This window comes from Telopea speciosissima, chromosome 2 (assembly GCF_018873765.1).
Source record: "Telopea speciosissima isolate NSW1024214 ecotype Mountain lineage chromosome 2, Tspe_v1, whole genome shotgun sequence".
NCBI classification, from domain to species: Eukaryota; Viridiplantae; Streptophyta; class Magnoliopsida; order Proteales; family Proteaceae; genus Telopea; species Telopea speciosissima.
This window is the reverse complement of record NC_057917.1, coordinates 7,664,003-7,684,661: the sequence shown is the minus strand read 5'-3', so window position 1 is coordinate 7,684,661 and position 20,659 is coordinate 7,664,003. Positions and strand designations below refer to the sequence as shown.

At 38.4% G+C, this 20,659-nt stretch overlaps 1 pseudogene; it reads right to left on the bottom strand.

Annotated features, from left to right (window-relative positions):
* Window positions 1-11,746: 11,746 nt before the first annotated feature.
* The window catches only part of LOC122652758, a 62,010-nt pseudogene continuing 53,097 nt past the window's right edge, over window positions 11,747-20,659 (bottom strand).

Sequence of the window (20,659 nt, the reverse complement as noted above, 5' to 3'; positions counted from 1 at the left end):
ATCATACCTATAATATCAGGACAACCCCCCCCCCCTCTCCCCCCCAAAAAAAAAATAGTTTTTCTTTTAGAATAGGAGTTCCTTGTTCATAGCTGTTCTATCAGTAGTTCATATAAGTGAACTCTTTTAACTTCCTAGCATGACCATGTAATCAATAATGTTGTGTGTGTGGAACTCATCAGTTTGTCACTCATTTCTGGGTTTCTAATTAAGTTCACTCCAATAATTGTTGTATTCATATCATATACTTGTGCACAATCCACTACTCCCTACAGAGCTTTCTAGAGAAAGAAACAGAGAGATGATCCTTAAAAGCAGAGAATCCAAAGATCCAATAACAATTTATAATAGCTGGTCCAATATACAGGCAACCAATTGAAATGCTTCTGCTAATACATGATTGTATATGGCTGTCCCAACATGAAAAAGGTTATCATGTGAATTTCTAATATTTTCTCATGGAAAATGTAACATAACTTTTCCTCACCAAGAAGCAAGGCAAGTACATGGTTGGTTCACTACAGAGTCTAGTCAAGGGTTCTCATAATTACACCTAAGAAAAGGGCAAAGCTCAGATTGAGGAGTTTTGGAAAGTACAAGACCAGCAAAAAGAGATCCCCTATGACCACAACAAAAAGGGCTAGCAAAAAAAAAAGAAGCGACCCCCCCTTAACCAGTAATAACATGTCATTTTTTTTGTTTTCATAAATATCCCTCTTTGTACTTTCAATGACAAAAGATCGATGGGACAGATGTCATCATCTAATCTTATATGAAGTCGTACACGTAAAGATAGGTGATCCGTTGGATCTTTATCACCTCAAGTTCCCTGTCTGGCCGAGTTTCCCAATTCCTCTAACAAAGGGGGATTGGAAAGACCACCCTACCCCTGCCCGGGTGAGGTCCACCATCCCTTATTAGAGGAACTGGAAAACTGGGCCGGGCAAAAAACTGAAGGAGATAATTTTCCAATCTGGCCTTCATCTAAGAGAGCTTGGATGATTTTTCTTTGTTAATAGATTTTCTTTCTTTGTAGGAAGAGGGGGATGTATTACTTACCACTTCACTTTGGTGTGCATGGATCATGCATGCATTAAAAAATTTTGGGGGTGGGGGGTGGTTGAGGTGTTCAACACAATTTTATCTATTTCTATTAGGCAGAGGATTCATAATGGGAATCAGCAGGAATGCCACAGTTTGATGTGCATGGAGCATGCAACAAAGCTTTGCTGCATGTTTTGTGTTTTTGGGGGAGGGGGGTTGGTGTACTTTGGGTGTCACACAATTTATCTTTTTTGTTTTTTTTTTTTTTTTTTAAAGGAGAGGATTCATGAAGGGAATCAGCAAGAACCAGACTTTGAATCCAGGACTTAGGGAGAAACTCATTCTTTTGATTTTGGAACAAATTATCTTTATCAATATATGATTTCGTCTTCACATTTGTCTCTATTCCATACTGGAGAATAGTTAGGATCAAGGGCAATGTAAGAAGGAATATGCACACTACCGCATGAAAACCACTACTAATTAAACATGAAGTTTCAGGGGCAGTAAAAATATGACTCTATAACAAGTATTATATATTTAGAGGTAGTTAGTTCTATTTTATAGCCGCAAATTATGGTACAAGCAAGCTATTAGTGGCAGTAAAAAAAATATAATAAAAAAAAAAACCCAACGCTAAAGATATACTTTTTGGGGAAATGTTTTCTGCACCTACGCTCAAACACATGGGGTAGGCAAAATGACCACCCCGCCCACCTAAATGGCCGAAATGACCACTAAACCCATCCCATGTGTCTGGACGCAGTGTGCACTCTCGGTCAGAAAAGGCCCCATACTTTTTACCACCATTAAAAATCTCAGTAAAAACGTTGCCCATGTGTGCTTTTCTTGTAGGACATGATTGACATCACCTTTTGTTTACTATCCTAGTTTTTTTTTTTTAATGCGGGAGGAGGGGGGAGATTCGCCACCCTAATTTCACAATATGGCAAAATCTATACAATTCCTACAAGGGCAATTTAAGAAGGAATCCACACACTACAATTAACGAGGGATTGAAAAAAGATATCATTCATATGGGGTATATATAGGACCCACGTGGCCAAAATAGAAAAGAAATGTCAGTGTAGATCCCACTATTTATTATATGATGAGGGTATAAAAAAATCTATACAATGCCAGTGTAACAATCTTTTTATTTTTCAGTACCAAGATAAAACCATATGAGTGAATTTGACTAAACAATTGGCATGTAGAGGTCATAGAAAAGAGGAAACCCTGTCCATCCAACACTTGGAATGACCAGATTAGCCTCCATGCATATGGCTGAAATGGATGGACTACTCGGCCAATCTCAAGACTGTACCGTCAATGTACACAATTTCTCTTTATAATTTCCATTGGAGAGGATGATTGGCTTTCAAGATGCATGATAAGGTCCGGAGCAATTCAAGTAGTGGTTCCAGTGCTAACCCACTTATCCACTTCTATTTAAAGCACCAAACAGAGAGATAGAGAATGGTAAATGGTAGTCAATTTCCATAGTGATATCCATCCAAAAAAAAAAAAAAAATTTTCTATAGTGATAGAGAGAGTAAGTTAGAAAAGAAGAAGTTGATACGTACGTAAGTATACTGCTCAACATATAAATATACCTCAATTGAGTGTTGATGTGGCAAAATTAATTTAAATATATTCATATATAACGGCTAATTCTCATTCTTTTGGGCAATCTAAGACCCTAGAATCCATACAACTCGCTTTCATGACCTGTCCATTAACGGTGGGTAAATTTGTACCTCTTGTCTCTTAGATGACATATTATAATAATAAGCCCATGTCATGGATATAAAGTCTTTATTTTTGTATATTTAATATTTTACTATAAATGTAAAAAAAAAATGAAAAAAATGTAATCTTCGCGGCCGTAGAGATAATCCTTCTCCAATCAATGGCCGGCCATCGTAATTTTTTAATTCCAACTATTGGATAGATAGGTAGACTTTCTCCTTAAGATTTTCCATCTTGGTTGTCTTTTGTCGATCTCTAATAAGGATGATGAGGCCAGCCATGGCCTCATCATCCTTATTAATATACATTAACCAGATGTAGCTTTCCTACCATATGTAGGAACTTACTACGAAGCTTCATTTTGTACTTTCAACATTTATAAATAATAATAAATAAATAAATAAATAATTTCGACCAACTTCGAGAATTTTGATGTGGCATAATCTATAGAGTTTTAGGTCCATAGAACTGCAATGTTCTATGAAACCATGGACCATCATTTTCCTAAAGGATCCTATCCCAGAGTAATACATACTCCCACTCATACCAAAACCCACCAATGAAAAACTGTTTACTGGACATAGATATTTGTAAGATCCTTAAGCAAGATACACTTAACCCTAATTGAATTAGAGAACAAGAATTGTGAGAGATGATAGGGTCAAAGCATAGTGTAAGATTACTTGGGGTTTGAACAATGTAAAACTCTAACTAGAATGCCCATATCGAACTCTATAATACATTCATTACTGGAGATAAAAAGAGGGAATTTGTAACGTACCTTGCACCTCATATGCTGATGAAGAACAATGAAATATAATCCTTAAGCAATCTCCTTTCTCAGCCCTTAACGAATCAATCTTTGAAGTGATCTTATGCAGTCTCCCGTTCTTCATCCAAAAAATAATCTTTCTTGTGGGAGAAAAGAAAAAATGAATGATGTAAGCTTTGAAGGGATCTTTTGCAGTCTCCCGTTCTTCACCTAGAGAATACTTTTTCTTGTGAGAAAAAAGAAAAAGTGAATGACATGACTGCATGGGCCCTCCTTAATAGTACTTATAGTACTGTCCAAAAACCCAAACTCATTTTCATAATGGACTTGGGCTGGGGCTGGCCCATCTTAGTAAACCGGGTTACATGCTTGAATGAGTTCATGTATTAGGTAGGATCCCGATTTAAAAACTGGACCCAGTATTTAATTAAACCCATAAAAATAACCTTGGAAATTTCTTACACAGATCACTAGGGAATTTTTTATAAAAGAATAACTGGATTTTGAAATTGTTGTCCGTCTATGTTTAGATAATTTGTTTGTTTGTTTTCTAATAAGACTGCAGTTGTTCATCGTAAAATATTTTATGGGATTTGTTGAAATTCAATATAAAATTGTATGAGGTTTTGAAAAGGAAAAATTATTTTACTTATATAATATAAAACGTTGAAAATAATATCCATTTCAAAATTAAGGATGTTTTTCTTAAAAAAAAAAAAATTAAAAATAGCGATGGTATCTTGATCATTGGTACTCTTGGCACCCACTCCACCCCATCATATGGTCAGTTTCTTTTTCTTAATCATAGTTATAGTGTGCTTATTAGCCTTGTCAAATGATAGAAAAATATTTTTTTAAAACTGTGTAACTAATGGAATCTATGATCTGAATTAATTTATACACAAAATCACGAGTTTGAGAGCATTTCGAACACTTCATATTACATGGGCGAGTAATTATTCCATTTTTTGTGGTCTATTTCTCTAGACCCTAGATTCCCTTGGCTACACCGACTACTGAACTTTTTTCCGTAAAAATTTAGAATAATAACAATTTTCTCATAAAACCTTTTCCGATGAAATTAAGGATTGGGCTCCTCTCCTCGGAGTGTATTGCCCAGTGAGTGCCCAATGAGGCATCCAACTGCTGGGCTGAGCTGGGTCGCACACATCCCGATGGCTGATTTGACACACGTTGAGATGTGTACGGCACAGCCCAGCCTTCGGATGCCTCATTGGGCACTCATTGGGCGATGCTCTCCAAGAAGAGGAACTGAATCCTGAAACTAAGGCATGGAGCCTAATTGTACAAGTCATGGGCATTAGTTTTTAGCTGTGTACCTGTATCTCTGTTGTTTCTATTAAGTTTGAACAGAAGTATCACAAGAGTGCATCAAATTACCACTCAACCCCTCCTGAAATATAAAAAATCATACAATAAAATAGATAGATAATCCTTCTCCAATCCATGGCCCACCATCTTTATTTATTTATTTATTTTTTATGATAAAAAATCAAAATAAATTACAAATTAAGATAGGAATATACAAATGCCTAATTTGATTGCTGAGCCATTTTGGCTAGGTTAGAACCGACCACCGAACAAAACGGATCCCTCTTAAATCTAAAGTTCATATCTTGGCCTATAGAGTTGATGTCTAAAAGAAGTTTAAGTAATGACCAGGGCCACGGATTAGTAGATGGAGATAGAAGAAGATCGGCAATCCGTTGATTCGAGCACCATACTTCTTTCACCTTCAACCCTAACCGACGAGCATGCTGAAGACCTTTACAGATACTGAATAGCTCTGGTTCCATATCATAGAGCGATACATGGGGATCTGCAGCAATCAAAATAAACTTTCCACCCAGTAGAAGAAGGTAAGACCATCCAGCAGAATCAACTCCTGTGATCTGATATCCTGCACTGATCAAAACAGGAAAGTCAAAAGTAGGCAGATGAGAATAGATATTTAAGCTAAGGATCTCCTCAACTGGAGGATAAACATCCTGAGAGGTAATTGAGGGTGGGGATAAAGCTAAATCTGATATCCATAAGTTTATATTCTTCATGACCCAGATCGGATCTACTTTCTCCAAACCATATACAACTTTGTTCCTAATAGACCATATAAAGTAGCAGGTAATAATGAAAATTTCAAAAAACCAACTCAGAGTAGGTTTATCCAACTTGTATTTGAGCAAAAAAGAGGTGCAGAGATTTTCTAGAGAAGTATGAGATAAAAACTCAGTTCTCAACCCCAACGGACCAGCAGCCTAAATATGTTTAACCCAATCGCATGAAAGAAATATGTGCCAGTATGATTCCACACAGTTCCCATAGAGGGCATAATAAGGGTCGATCGAAAGCCATTTGGAAAGAGTAGCCTTGACTGGCAGTCCTGCATTTAACACTCGCCAGAAAAATAATTTAAATTTGAGATGTAATTTAAGTTTCCAAAAAAACTTCCACCATGTGGACAGGAAAACATTATGATTCGGAGATACACAAGACAGAGCTCTGGCTGCAAGTTTAGTGCTGAAAATGCCATTCTTGGCCAAAACACACCACCAAGTATCATCAGAGTTAGACAAATTTATTTTATGAATATGGTGAGAGACATCCATAGGAACAGTAGCATTAAGAAGATTAGACTTCCAACAAGAATTAAGGATATACTTACCAACCTTTTCAGAATGGCCCTGGTTGCCAAACTGCTTGGGAACAGAAAAAGAAGGGAGAGATGGGATCCAAGGATCATTCCAAAAGAATGTAGAATTACCATTCCCAATTCTCCTGATAACAACCTTTTTCAGAGAGGGAATAATATGGGCAATACTATTCCAAGTCCAAGATCCTCTTTTAGCACCAACTTTGGGATCAAATAAAGAGGAACTGGGAAAATATTTGGCTTTTAAAATTCTGGCCCAAGGGGAAGAATGATCAGTAATTAACCTCCATCCAAGTTTCCTCGGCAAAGCTCTGTTATGGATTTCAGCTTTACGAAACCCAAGGCCCCCTGTAGATTTAGCAACACACATTTTATCCTAAGCAATAAAAGTTGATTTCTTCTTCTTACCAGAATTACCAAGCCAAAAATTTAAGCAGATTGAGTCAATGCTTCTACAAGTCTTGAGAGGGAATTCAAAACAATTCATTAGGTATGCAGGAGTAGAAGAAATGACAGATTGAATAAGAACACTACGCCCTGCATAGGAAAAGAAATTAGCTTTCCACAAAAAAAGTTTATTTTGAATTCTTTGGACCACACCACCCAGCTCTTTGATTCTAGATCTGTTATGAAAAAGATTTGATCCCAAATAGGTCGAGTCTTTAGACATTTCCTTAATCCCCATGACAGAACATAGGGAGGTCCTATCTCTAGGAGAAACATTTCTGCTAAAGTGAATACCGCTCTTGGCAAAGTTGATTTCCTGGCTAGAAAGGTCAGAGAAAAGGTCCAAAATGGCCTTAATAGTAAGAAGATCTTCAGAAGTAGCTCTGCAAAAGATGAAAATATCATCAGCAAAAAGAAGATGGGATACTTCAGGGGTAGATCTGGCAATTTTGATTCCACGAAATAAATCAAGGTCACGATAAGTAATGACGAGTCTAGAAAGGACCTCCATAGCAACAATAAATAAGGGCGAGCTCAAAGGGCATCCTTGACGGATTCCCCTAGAGGCAAGAAAATGGTCAAAAGGACTACCATCAAGTTTAATCGAGAAGGAGGTGGAAGATATCAGAGAAAAAATCAACCGACACCATTTATCCCCAAATCCTAGAAATCTGAACAAAGAAATAATCATATTCCATTCAAGCCTATCATAAGCTTTAGACATATCAATTTTTATTGCAACATACCCTTGCTTACCTTTAGTGTGGTTTAGAAAGTGAAAAATCTCCTGAGCTATCACAATATTGTCAGTGATCTGTCTGCCAGGTATGAAAACAGCTTGAAAAGGCGAAATGAAGTTAGGTAAATACGTCTTAAGTCTGTTGGCAATCAATTTAGATAAAATCTTGTAAGAAAGTCTACCTATCTATCTATTAGTTGGAATTAAATATCAAGATGGAGATTTTAGACCATCTTGATATTTAATTCCAACTAATAGATAGATAGGTAGACTTTCTCCTTAAGATTTTCCATCTTAATTGTCTATCTTTAATAATGGCCTCATCATCCTTATTAATATTAAGCATATGAGGCTTTCCTACCACATGTAGGAAGCTTCCTTTTGTACTTTCAAAAGGAAACAGAACTGCCAGAGTAATATATACTCCCACTCATACCAAACTCACCAATGAAAAAAATGTTTGCTGGACAGAGATACTGAGAAGATCCTTGAGCAATACATACTACCCCAAATTAAAGTAAAGAAAAATAATTGGGAGAGATGATGGGGATCAGAGATTATATTTTACAATTTGTGAATTTGTAATAAAAGAATAGCTTGGTTTTGGAATTTCTTGTCAGTCTATGTTTTGTTTGTTTGTTTTCTGCTAGGACTGCGTTTGTTTGTGGTAAATCTTTTATGGGTTTTGTTGAAATTTTTAATATAAACTTGTATGAGAATTTGAAAAGGGAAAATTGTTTTATGGGTTAAAGTTCCCCACCGGCCATGCCAGTACAAAACCCAAATTGCATGTTATTGTCAGTTTTCCCACCCAAAACGCTGTAACACCACCCTCTTAAAATGACTTATATACCCCCTCTATGTGCTGAGTTTCCTCTAATATCGCCCTCCAACGTTCAAAACTGCACATGGGTGTCGGAGGGAACCTCCCCCTTGTTTTATTTATACAATACAAAAGTTGGAAAATAATATTCATTTCAAAATTCAGAATGGTCTCTTCACCATTGCTAATCTTGGTACCCATGGAGGACTCTCTTAATAATAGTTCAATGTGCTTATTTAGCCATGTCCAACCAAAAAAAGGCCAAATGGTGGAAAAATATTCGCTGTGGGGAGAGCGTAACCTCCGCAAGGACTCCTTTTCTATCTCTCTCCTTGCACCGTGAAATGACATATCTGCCCCCAAGGAGAGAGTAGACACAAGGGGCACTAGCGAAGCCTACGCTCCCCCCAACAGAGAAGACTACCAAAATATAATAACAAGGGATCGCTAGTCGATGTTGTAGCTCAGGGGATCCAGGTTTGGAGCATTTTAAGCACTTTGGACTACACGAGAATAATAATTCCATCTATGTAGTCTATTGCTCTAGACCATGGATTCCCTTAGCTATACACTTAACTGACGAACTTTTCTCTATAAAATTTGGGCCAAGAGCTCGCTGCCTTGTCATGTAGCCACTGCATCAACTTGAGGGTCAATGAGAGCGTGGACATGGTCATCAACCTGTATGTTATTTTTTATTTCAGTAGGGGTTGGAGGTAATTTTGTGCACTCCTATATCTAGGAGTAGGAACCACACGACCAGACTGCATTCTTTTTTCCATTAGGGAGAGGTTTCCTCACGCTGCCAATGTGGGGAGGAATCTGCATGCCACACCAATGGGTGTCCCAAAAAAGGTATCATCCATATTGGCTACATTTTCAAAATAAGTGAAAAATAATAATGAAAATTTTGTGAGAGAAAATGCTCATTGGCAAGATGGCAATCTTTTTTTTTCAAAATTATAATACTCAATTAAATTATGGGGAAAAGATTGGCGCATGGGAGGGGAAGGGCATTGATGATGTGTCAAATAGTGGGGCTTTTGGTCATTTTGGCTAGGCATTTGTACCCATCAGACACCCATGAAGCCAGACCTTGCATATAACCTTTTGCCTTGTATTATTTTCTGCAGCCTAATTATACTGAGTCAAGGAAGATTGCTTTTGGTTGTATACCTCTGGGGTTTCTGTCAGGTTTGAGCAGAAGTATCAAAAATTATGAATCAAATTCTCAAAAGAGTTGTAAAAGGTTATACCATAGTTCAGAAATGTGAATTGGCAGTAACAGGATAGCTGGGTGGGCAGTCGTTTAGCTTGTTTTTCTGTTTTCTGAAGATTGCATAGGGCCTGGCCATTTATATTGGTTATGCACACCTGGGGCTTACTGCCACTTTCTCTGCTTCTTCTTCATGTCCCTCTAATGATACCTTTTTCTCAATACATAACCAAAGAAAACAAGAACATTCCACAAACTACTTACAAAACTAATATACTAGTAAACATGCTTGTAGGGTCTTTCTTATTCAACACCTTAGACTATTATGGTCTTTGAAATGTTTGAGTGTAACAATGCTTAATATAATTGTAGGAGATCTCGTTCTTGAAATGTTTATCTTTAATTAGGTTTCTTTTGGGATAAGAAGGGGATTAAATATATAAAATTTGTGAGATAAAAAGAAGGTAATAAGTGATAACTTAGTGTCACTCCCATTAGAGAGTACAGTAGCAGACAGAAGCCCGTCAGGTAGCAAATTATTTGAAAATTGGGTTCTTACAGGGCCTACATGGCTGAGGACAAAGGTATCTAAATTCTAGAACATGGGAAACAAATGAAATGAACCAAGCAACAGTTTTTCAATGCTCTCCTAAACCTGGCCAACGCAATGAGAGATTACCCACTATCTCATTTTAACATATTGGGTTCCATTAGTTGATATGTGATGCGGATCATTATTATCATCAAGAAATCAACTCTTGCAGATCCAAGATAAGGATTCCTAGGCCATAATGTACTTCTTTTTTTTTGGATAAACACCCACATCTCATTTTAAATTATTTCGTATGTCGGGCAACTCTGCCAGTGTTTTATGCTGCCTGTCCCAAGCCTTGATAAAGGAGGAAAGTTAGTGCATCAGGTCGACAGCCGACGTTGTAAAAACTTTAGCTACACCTTTTTGCATGGATTCTAGGTCATCCTTGGAAGCAATGCATTGCACTGCACTGCACTATAACCCTAGGTGTAGTGAATAGTAAGCAAAGGTTAGCTAATGCTTCCCAGCAGCCGACCCCATTTAGTTAGGACAAGACTGAGTTTAGTTCAGTTGATCTCTCCGCCAATTGACATGAGATAGAGATCATCATCAAGATTCAAGACATGAACCTTTGGAGATACAAGATAAGGTTAGTAGGCTACAACTCAATGTACAAGACAGACCATGTCCCTACAGTTTTCGGCTCAGTGTTGGAGAACAGACCAATCCAACCTACTGATCTTAATGATCTAAGCGCGTTTTCTACATGGCCTGACTGCAATCCTACAGCCTAGATCAAAACAGTGTGTGAAAACATTGACCACAAGATGTTTTGTTGTCATGTTAAGGAAATATCAGACTTGCTATGGTTTCCTGCCAAAAAAGAATTTTCAAATAAAAAAATAGGAGGGTTGAGGAATTGGTGGATGCATGCGGATGGATAAGATATCTATCCTTTGGATCAAAATTAAAAAAAAAAAATTGAGTGTCACCTTATCTTCAACACTCTTTTTCGTACCTAACTTTTTGGACTTTTTGATTCTGACTTCTGAGGCTCAGGACTCTTTAGGTACTTTTAGGGTACTTGGATCACCACTTTCATCAAAGATCTTCTGCTATCTTCTTTTCAGTTATATTTTATTAAATTAGTTCCTCTTTGAGGTACTTGGATCACCACTTTCTTCAAAGATCTAAAGTCATGACTTATTTTAACTAAATTACAGCAATTTCACGTCACTCATATAATAACTGAAAGCAACTTCCACAGAGATTGTGACCAACTCGGGAAGCATTTCTAGGAACTAGTGCAATCTAAAATACAGATATTAGAATATCCTTCTATGGGAACAGGAATGAGCTTATTCATCAGATGACCCACCCAATCCTTCAAGTAAAATTTTTGGAGTCCATTTGGACAAAAATCAGTTGGCCACATGAACCTAACAATCCAAATGGGTCCACCACTCTAATACAGTGATGTTCAATAAAACATTTTCAACAACTCTATCTACAGGAGCATAACCACCAATTAGCAGGTTTTAACTCCTGGTTGATTATAGGTTTCAGCAGTGACAAGTATGTTTTTGTTCTTCTGTAATATTTTTTACCCCTTTTCTTTTTCGGGTTGTTGGGGGAAGCACATTCTGGTTGTCATACCTGTAGGTACTTGAGCAGTTCTGTGTCATATTAAATTTCATAAAATATAGCTATAATCAAATCAAAATAAAACAATATGATAGTACAAATGTCAGGGATATGAATTACTATAACAATATCATTATAGCAGGCATTCTTTTAGAAACATGCTATAGAACTAGAGTTGTATAAAAATAGATTTTAAGATTTGAGAATTGACTAGCCCTACCCTACAGCTAGCACATAAATATATAGTTCTACAAGATCCTGGTAACATCATCCCTCATTGTTACCAGGTGATCCATGAAATCATCTGAGTTAAATCAAAGAGGTACAGATCCATAAAACACTACCTCAGCAAGCCCAGTCATGTAAACATGATTGTCTTTCTCGCTCCATTGGATTTCCAAAGGCCCACCAGGCAAATCAACCATGCAGCTCTGGGAAGAAAATGTAATATTGACGAAACATGCATAGAAAAATAAGGACAGGGAGAAGAATACTCTAATTTTTTATTTTCTCTACATCAAATCATACTCTTATTTACCCTCTCAGAACGATCCTCAAGAACTGCAGCAACCACAACAGCACAAGCTCCAGTTCCACAAGCTAGGGTTGCACCTATTTTACAGAAAAGATCTCAAAAGTTGAGCAGCTATTAATGAGTAATTCAAAGAGTAGTTAAATTGTTTAGTATGTTGGAACACTAGCTACAAGAAGACAACTTAAACACTGTAATGACCAACACAGTATCAGAACATGAATGGTTATTTGGAATGTCGTTACCAACCAAAAATCGAACCACAAAATTCAAAAGAAAATAAAACAAATCCAACCAATCAACTAAATAAATGAACGTAGTCCAAGCAATAACAGTTATGTGAAAAGAATGACTGACCGGCACCACGCTCCCAAACACGCATTTTCAGGTGTGAACGAGAGAGGACTTGCACAAATTCTGGGGAAAAATTAATAATGAGACTTACGAGTCATAAGGTGCACAAGTTCATATGGAATCAAAAGCAAATATACAAAAGAAAATGGAGCAGCAAAGGACCAAGTAATAGTGCATCAGCAGCATCAACAAAAAAATAAATAATAATAATAATAATAACAAAATGAGCAATCCTCAGAAAATAGTGAGAGACATTAGTATTTTAAAAAACAAAAAACAACCACAACAACACAGTCAGCAACCCTCAGAAATTAGTTCAGCTTCAATAAGCATGATGTAGTTCAATAATACCATGAGTTACATTTGTAAGTTCAAAATAACAAGATTGTCAAGTTAAGATCAAGAAATGAAGGAAGAAAATCATATTAACAGAGTATAAGCCAAGCACTTGGTAGCCAGTCTTCAAGAGTTCATCCAAGTCTCAAGATTTGTTTTGTGTCGTAGATAGACATGACTGGTCCATGTGATAGAGGACACCACACCCATCTCACTGCTCAAGTTTTAAGCCCTAATGAGCAAGGGAAGTCACTGATAACTGAGATGGTACCACTTTGTGAAGTCACTAATAGAGGATGGGCCTTGGTGCATCGGTAAGGATACTCCATTGTGACCAAGTGGTCACGGGTTCAAGTCTGGAAACAGCCTCTCTCAAAAAGCAGGGGTAAGGCTGCGTACATTATGACCCTCCCAGACCCTGCACTCCCGCAGTGGCAAGAGCCTCGTGCACTGGGTACACCCTTTATCGCCAATTTTGTACTATCTTTTAATGCAGTTCTATTTTGTTTGGGGCTGAAATTTTACCAGTTAGATGGGCTGAAATATCCTCTACTCTCGGTAACCAAGGTCCAAACAATCCGTACAGCACAAAATGAATCAATTGTCAAATTCCCACGAGGATGCGAGACACATACAGGATAATCCTAGTCGTGTCGCCCCTGCACCATGGCCAATGATAGTGTAGACAAAGGCATTGGTTTGGAAGGGATTTTCTATTTCACTGGGGCTGAACGGACTTTTCGCACGCTCCTGTGTCTGGGCGCAGGAACCACGCCGTCCACGCGACCAGGTAGCGTTCTTTTTCCCTTCTTTTATTAAATCCTACTTTATGATGTTGGAGATTGTAGATTATTTTTCATTCCAACACCAACCTTATTGATATTGCAAGGCTTCTCTCAATTAGGAAAGGCTATGGGTTGTCACCTTGTGGAAGAAGTGACTGGAGACTTGTACCTGCTGTAGCTAGCTGGACTATTTGGGTTGAGAGGATTAGGGAAGTTTTAAAAGGGTTCAAGAAGAATGACATCTTTTTCCTTTTTTCTTCTCTCTTTTTTTTTTTTTTGGGGGGGGGGGGGGGGGGGAGTGTCTGTATAGTCTTTACTCTATATGTTGCCTCTGCTGGCACACAATTTGACACTTACATTGCTAAATAGTTACACAAGCAGAACGATCATTTGCACATGAAGAAATGTCCAAACTCTCAAGCGTTGGTTGAAGAGATGCAGAATGTAAAACAACCCAATTCTGGGATCAGTTCTTCTACAAGGTCTACATGGTGCCACCAATGGGTCCAAATGACCAGACTATCAAAGGAGGAGTGTTAGCTTTCAGGGTTGCCCAGTGTTAGCTTTCAGGGTTGCCAGCTTTAGCTTAGCTTCTGAATCTCTTTTATTTTTCGTTTAATTTTTAATTAGTCACATGTTTGGTAATTAGGGTTATTTTGTTAATCTTTTGTTACTGGAATCATTACGGGCTTGGTCCAATCAGGGATTGGGTTTGGTTTTGTTCTACAAAATCAGAAGTTGTTTGAGTTGGTCTTGGGTTTATCAACCCATTGTATGCCTTTTCAAACTCCATATAATTGTTATTTTTTGGGGAGAATGTTCTCTGTACCGGAGGCGCAGGCTGCGCCTAGATACATGGGCCTGCCATTCAGGGGGCAGGGTGGTCATTTCGCCCACCCCCATGTATCTAGGCGCAGCCTGCGCCTCCGGTACAGAAAACATTCTCCCTATTTTTTTATTGCATGGTTGTTGATTTGTGATGAATCAAAGAGCCTTGTGGATAGAAAAGCTTCTTTTTTTTTAGGGAAATTTACGTCTACCACCTCTGTGGTTTCAAACAATTACATCCACCACCCCTGAGATTTCAAAAATTACTTCTGTACCCCTGAGTACTAACTCTGTTAGTTTTAAAAGGAAATGAGCATTTAGCCCTTTCTTATTTCTTATAAGAAATAAACCCTCTCCACCCCACCCCCTGTTACTGTTCATCTTCAAGGTCTTGTAACATCCACCACCACCACCTCCCCTTCGATCACCGCCACCTTTACCCCCACCGTTATAACCGCCGTATCCACCATTGTAACCACCAACTCCGCCTCCGAAACCATAACCCCCACCACGGCAAGTTAAAAAAAAAAAAGGGGGGGGGGGGGGGGGGGGGGGGCACTTGTTTTTGGGCCAATGCTCCCAATAATAACTTAACGAAAAACAGAGGGAGAACTCTAACTTCAAAGAGCAAACCCAGCACAGGGGAGACCATTTAGTTTGAGATAAATTCCACTCTGGTTTCAATTTACTAGAACGAAAAATGTAAGACCGCAGATTCTAACCTTGCTAATCTTTGGAACAACCAACCTCAGCATGTAAAACCTGTCATTGAGTTTCTTTCTGCGTTTCCTCTTGGCCATAAGATTTTTTGTCGGGAGCCCCTTCTTCTTCCCCTTTTGATCAGTAGCAGTGACAGTGCTGTTAGCATTCAAGTTGCTTCCACCATTTTTTGCATTCTCGTCCACTTTGTTGTTGTTGTTATTCTCTGTAGCTTCATCAGAATCATAATTCAAACCGGACCCATCGATGCTTGCCTCCTCCACTGCATCCTCTTCGATGTAGTTCTTCCTCCTCTTCTCCTGGGCTCCGTTCAACTCCCTCTTCCCCTTATTTCCTTCCGAACCCGCGAAACCCATATTCTCACTTTGTTAGGGGAAGCAGAATTCTGCTGCAGAGCCGCTCTCTTCTGAAAGAGAGTGGGCTGTTTGTCAATACCTTGGACTTGTTGAGGAACTATGGATTACCAAAGCCCTAAAAAGTCAAAACCTCCAAACCCGGGTGGACTGAAACCAGTGCTAACAGCCGTTGTCGGCCGCCATCAAGAGGAAACGAGTGGATGGAAATTGTGAATTGGAGCTTAGATCGGGGATGCCCATATGAGATTGGGGGCTTAAACCGTTGAACTCAGTTAAAACCCCACCTCTGTTCATCAAAGCAGGGGAGTTCGTGTTCAGGTTCCCTTGCAAGGGCGCAATAAACCCGGGTCACAACCCAAATCGAAACCGCTCTCAAACAGGTTACTACAGACGACATTGAGCAGCGAAGACAAGCAAAATTTCGGAGGCAAGGACTGTACCTGAGAACGGTCGAGATTAAACACGGACAACGGAGAGCACGACGACGAGGAGTCTACTGACTGCAGCAGAAGATTCTCAGCTGCAGTAGGGTTTGAAGAGAAGGTGTTGTCTCTTATATCTTGGTGGTTGTGGATGCTCTGAAAATCATGGTGTGAGACGGGTTCCCTCCACTGTGCACGTACCAGTCGTCTAGCATCGATTTGAACGTAGAGAGAGGACCCAAGTAGTCCCTGTTTTCTCCACCGCCACTACTACCACCGTTGTTCCTAGTCCATGAAACCGCATCTCTTTCGTCACCCTCTTCTTCCATCCAGCTATTAGCGATGATGAACCCATCCCAACAGGGGACTCCGGCGACGAGAGGGAGGAGTGAGAGAAGAGAGAGAAACCAGCATGTTAGGGTTACAAACAAATGAGGGTAAATATGTAAAAGCACCTTCATTAAGGGTATTATGGGCATTTTGTTAATATTTGGAAGATGACATCATCACTTAACTGTTCTCATCCAACGGTAGGGGTAAATTTGTAAGAATCTTTCAAAATACAGGAAAGGTTTATGAAATAGATGAAATCCCAAGGGTAGTAGACGTAATTGTTTGAAAACACAGGGGTGATAGACGTAAATTTCCCTTTTTTTTTTTAATGTCGTTGTGCATGCTTAGTTGCATGGTTTTATTTTTAATGATCCAAGGTGCCTCATAGATTAATACAGAATATTAGAAGGTAATAAAGTCTTCCAATATTTCTCTCGTATATTATAACCTACACATGCTGAAAGCAACCAACAAAACTACAAGCAAAAACAATGTGAACAAAATCAACAAACTTCAACGTATTACAATGGCATAGAGGATCCAAAACGAATCATAGGTTTAACCACTAGCTGTTTAGCAGGCTTATTTCCCATGTCTTTAACACAATCTAAAATCCACATGAATGAACAGTTCAATTGAGATAAGGTGCCTGGTCTATCTAATGAGGTGAGAAAACCTTGACGGCTCATTCCCTGGATTCTTAATTCATCCAATCACATTGGCCCAATCTCCCTCCACTAATACCCTTTCAAATGCGCACTGAAGCACATAACATAAGCCATATGAAATTAGTAGTTTAGCCTCTAGTGGAATCTCGTTCACCATTAGGACCCAAGGGTGACAGATCTTCCTATGCTTGACAGCCGGCTGTTACATAATATCCAAGATATAATTTGATTTATACGAGCAATAATTTGTTGTATGTCACAAATCATAGGAACCTTCAAATAAGCCTTAAGAAAGATAGCAGCTAACCCGTGTTAGTTCGAGCAGGGAAAATTTCATGATGCTCAAATTTTGGACCGATTTCTGCCAAATTTAATCTATCAACCTGCAAATTCTGTACAAAAACTAGCATGAGAAATTCAGTAACAGATGCTTGTTAAACATTAAGGTTAAAGAGGTTAAAAATTCTAAATCATTGAGCAGTTTTAAATCATTATTAGAAAAAAGTGTTATTGTCAGACTCTATCTGAGAATAGAGTTGACTGGTGAAAGAGGATCCATGTACCCGAACCAATATTTTTTAGGATAAGGCTGATTTGAGTTTTGTATCAGATTTTATCTGAATTCCGTTCTCTTCAGGAAAAAAAAATCTAATCCTCCAATAGTTTGAAGATTTCATCATGACAATATGTATTTAACTCAGAAAAAAGTCCTAAGAACACACTGCAATCCATTGAAAACCAAAATAACCTGTTCTGGCATTAGAGAAAAATTGTTATGGTTATTCGCCTATATAGAAAAGGCGGGTGGGTCTTCAGGCGTCCAGCCGCCTGAATAGAGTCAATAAAAAAATTGATGAATTGTAGCATTGCATTGTAGCCAGTGATTGCCTAGGTCGGTGTGTGATCGCCTTTGGTGAAGCAACCCTTCAGATGCTTACAAAATGAAACTCTTAATCCCAACTTCGTCGAGAAAGACTCCACGATGCGTGAATCAACATTATTAATTTATTACTTATTATTCCATATGATGAAGGCATAGTCTTCTCTTTTTTTTTTTTCCCTCAAATACAAATAAAAAACTTATTGGCACCAAGCGGGAGGGAATGCTAAACATTTAGTAATTTCTCCTCTGACCAGGACGAATAAAGTATATACTTCGACTTTTGTGTGCTAGAACTTTGGCTCCAAACACAAAAGTACTGTACGCGCTTTTTTGAAAAGATTGGATTCAGAATTATTAGAAGAATTCTTTACGGAGGAAGAAGAAGTTCATTCTTTGATCTTCCCAAGAGCCTCTTCAGTCTTCTCCTTTGTGGAGGTTATATAGAGAACGGACTTGGTATTTGGATATTATTCGTATCAATGATTTGGTCAACCATGATAGATTGTTTATGAGACCATGTAAATAGAAATCATCCCTAAATGATGAAGAAATAAAAAAAATATTTCATTCATTTCAATTCTGAAGTGCTCATGCAGTAATGGTTGAATCAATTGAGTATTCAACTTTTTTACAGTCTCATCTACGGAACTGAGTTTTACTTGTATACATAGAGAAAGCCATGTGCTATGAAAAATGCAAGAATGGTTTGGGGAAGGAGTTTTTTTTTTTTTTTTTTTTCTTATTTCAACAAGGAAATGATCCACTCCATCCAACTAGTTCCGGGTTCGAATCCCAGGCAACCCAAATGCCCTATATTCACTAATCCTAAAACATATATCTACCCTTTTTCTTAAGTAAAAGAATCATATGAGTGAACTTGTAAATGACGAAGAGAAAAGATCTCAAAAAAATGGAAGACGAAATAGAGAATAAACCAACCAGTAGTCCGAGAGAGCAGGGGTCAGAGCTAGGCAGGTATGTCATGATGTGGGATGGTTACTGACAAAATTTTTTCACATGGCTGAACTGTAAAGATTTCAATACTTAAATTTAGTTGTGGCATCTCTAATGTTTCTGTGCATGGTTTATTTTAATTTATGCGATGTAAATTAACCAGTTCATGGGAACCACACGAGGTCACATAGGTTGTATGTTCTCCCTGGCAGGAGGGTTTCTAACCATATCAGTACCTGGCCAACACATAAGTCAAAAGAAGGTTGATTAAACCTGGGCATATAGGGCCATGTTTGGTAACATTTATATTCCCCAGGAATTTGAATCAGATTTTTTTTTGTTTCTATTCTTGGGGAGTATTTCTTCAAGCTAAAAATGTGTTTGGTAATTCTGGGAGAGAAAAAGATTTTGGATGCAAGGGAGACCGAGAGGAGGTGAGTCAGGGGAGAGGTGAGAAGAAGGGAGACAGAGAGAAGGGGAGAAGGGCGGGCAGGAAAGTTGCAGAGCTGGAGTGGGGTGGAGCAGGGGTGGGGGAGAGGGGGAGAGGGGGAGATGATAGAAAGGAAAGAGATGGGGAGACGGGGGAGATGAGAGAGATTAGAAAGACAGGGAGACGGGGGAGTTGAAGAGGGCAAGGGCGGGGGAAATGAGAGATGGGTCTCATGCGATGCTTTTGTTTGTTTTTTTTCTCTTGATTAGTTTTTCGAATAACAAAGCTTTTATTGTTCTTCGTTTCTGTTTTTTAGGTGTTCCATATGCCTGGTTCAATTCGGGAGAACAGAAAAACGAACTGGGCTTACCAAACACATTTCCAGTGTTTTGTATTTGTAGAACAAAAAACAGCTGGAATTACTTCTTCAGAGTGTTTCCAAATGCAGCCTAGGTTACCGTTAATATCATCTAGACTCTTAATTTCAATTGGTTTAAGTTGCAATAAACTGATTTAAAAAGCACTTATGGTCGGTCACTGCTTAAAAATTGGTATTTTAGTCTATATCTTTTACTTTTCAGCTTTTGAATCAGGTAGGAGTTTAAGTCAGCAAACTTAGAGTCCTAATTATTTTTGTCAGTCAAAAAGAGTTAACCACAAGGTGACAACTATAATGAATTTGAGCACAGTTGCAGCATTTTCGTGTTTCTAACAGCTGTTGCTCACTTCCTACCATTTTTGGCGATTACTTGCTTGTGTTCATACTTTATTCATCAAGCTTAGGTCAGAATATTGCATTTCTAGATTTATTTTGATTTTCAGCCCCGATCAGTTGGGTGCTCTTCAGATTGCAATTGATTAGCCTAATATGAACTTAGTGGATTTTTTTAGTGTTTGCCGAATAGGGTTTGCAAATCAATCTTCTGAACTATATTGTTATGTCCTTCCATAAAGCAATATCTTTTATTGGTTTGCAGTCAACTGCGTAGGGCTTTAAATTAAAAAAGACCAAACCATAGACTCTCTCAACCTTATACCGACAGGCCACTTAACAAGGTTAGAGAGAGATCTCATCCATCTTAGCCACACAGCCTGGTAGGATAAATAAATCCTGAGTTTGAAGTACGGTTGGGTTTGGACAGAATTGACAGGGGTTACGTGATTTCTCTTTGCAACCATGTTGCGTTCACTGCATCCTTGTCAGTTTCTATATCTTATCTTTTTTTGTGGGCATACTTGCAGCATGCAAACTACAAAGTTGGTAGAACCATCCTGCATCATTGTGACATCTTTTAAGCTTCTCCATATGGTTCAGAATTAGATCAATGGTTTGCCTAAGCAGTAATACATAGCTTCCAGTTATAATCAGACTGATATTTCTAGAGAGGGAGAGTTAAGGGGAACACTGTAAAAGA